Source organism: Ursus maritimus, unplaced genomic scaffold (genome assembly GCF_017311325.1).
Source record: "Ursus maritimus isolate PB19 unplaced genomic scaffold, ASM1731132v1 scaffold_13, whole genome shotgun sequence".
Lineage (NCBI taxonomy): Eukaryota > Metazoa > Chordata > Mammalia > Carnivora > Ursidae > Ursus > Ursus maritimus.
Window position 1 is genome coordinate 14343340 of NW_024423675.1, and position 1777 is coordinate 14345116.

Here is a 1777-nt window from a genome sequence, read left to right on the forward strand (position 1 = left end):
AAGAGCTAAAAGACACAGTTGGTCAACAATTTCAAATACTCCGGAAACCCAAGTAAAATTGGAACAGAGAAGTGTCTTTTCAATAAAGTGATGTGGTCTTTGATGATTTTAATTTCAATTACTGTAGCTTCAAGTTCTAAAATATACATTTGGTTCTTCTTTTATAGTTTCTAGTCCTTTGGTGAAATTTTTTATATTGTCCTTTATTTCCTTGATCATCTTAACCATACTTATTCTAAAGTCTGCATGTGATGATTGTATTATCTGGATTACTTATAAATCTGTTCTTATTGACTGTTGTTCTTCATGTTCTTTTGTCAGATAGTTTTGGCTTATTGAATTTCTAGTTATTTTTGTTATTGTTCTTGTTTTTGAACACTTAAATTTTGAAATAATTTTAGATATGCAGAAGAATTATAAAGATAGTAGGGAATGATTCTANGTACTCCTCACTCAGCTTCTCCAAATGTTAACATCTTACATAAACACTACATTTATCAAAATTGAGAAATTTTATATATATACAATTTATATATAAAATGTATATAATATATATTATATAATACATACATAATATATATAAGTACATATAAATATATGCCATACCATGTTTTAGTAAGAAAGACAAATATCATATGATTCCACTCATAAATGGAATCTTAAATAATGAATAAATAAACAAAAAGCGAATTGTAACTATAAATACAGAAAACAAACTGATGGTTGCCAGAGGCATGGGGGTTGAGCAAAATGGGTGAAGGGGAGAGGCAGATATAATCATCCTGTTATAGAATGAGTAAGTAAGGAAAGTAAAAATGGAGCATAAGGAATATAGTCAGTGTTAATAGTGATGTAATGGGACAGATGGTAGCTACACTTATGGTGAAATGTATAAACTTGTTAAATCACTAAGTTGTATACCTGAGACTAATGTAACATTATGTGTCAACTATAATGAAATAAAAAATAACAAAAGATGGTTTCTCCTCTCTAAAGTTACAATTTTTCACTTTTCATACTTCACTTGTTAGAACAATTCACCAAGTGCAGCCAATATTCAAAGAAAAGGTATTTAAAATTTATCTCCAGAAAGATGAGTAATAATGAACTTGTAAATACATGTTAAAATTACCACATAAATTAATATATATTTTAAGTTTATTTGAGGGTATGCAGATCTCTTGTTAGCTTGCTGATACAGTATTCATCAGCGGCTCTTACCTGCCGTATTCATTACTGTGATGTGCCAATGGTGATTTTCTACGACCACATACCTTCTATAATATTTATTTGAGATTTTTCTGTAATGAAGAGTTGCCTTTTTTCCAGCTTCTTTATTTTTCAATAGTATATCTATATTATTTTGGACCCATGAATATATGTGTATTTATTTGATTCTTTGAGTTATAATGAACATTATTTATTTTGCTGCTCTAGTTTTTCCAACTTTGGCTATTGGGAGCGCTTTTGTGGTTGGCTCCTGTGTCCTTTTGATATGCCACCAATCCTTTTTTAACTATTTATCTGTTTAAACACTTCTTGATACTACAAGATGCTCCATGTTCATCTTGTCTTTTCCTTTTCCTAACTAGAGTCAGTCATCTTGTCAAGGAATCCTGGTTCTTTTTATTGGAGAATACATTTAGAAACCAAGATCTGAAAACAAGATGTATTCAATGTGTTCATCACTATTATGTTGTCACTGCTTGTTGGAGGCCTTCTCAAGAGAAAAAGCTAGCATGTAAACGTATATATATATATATATATATATATATAT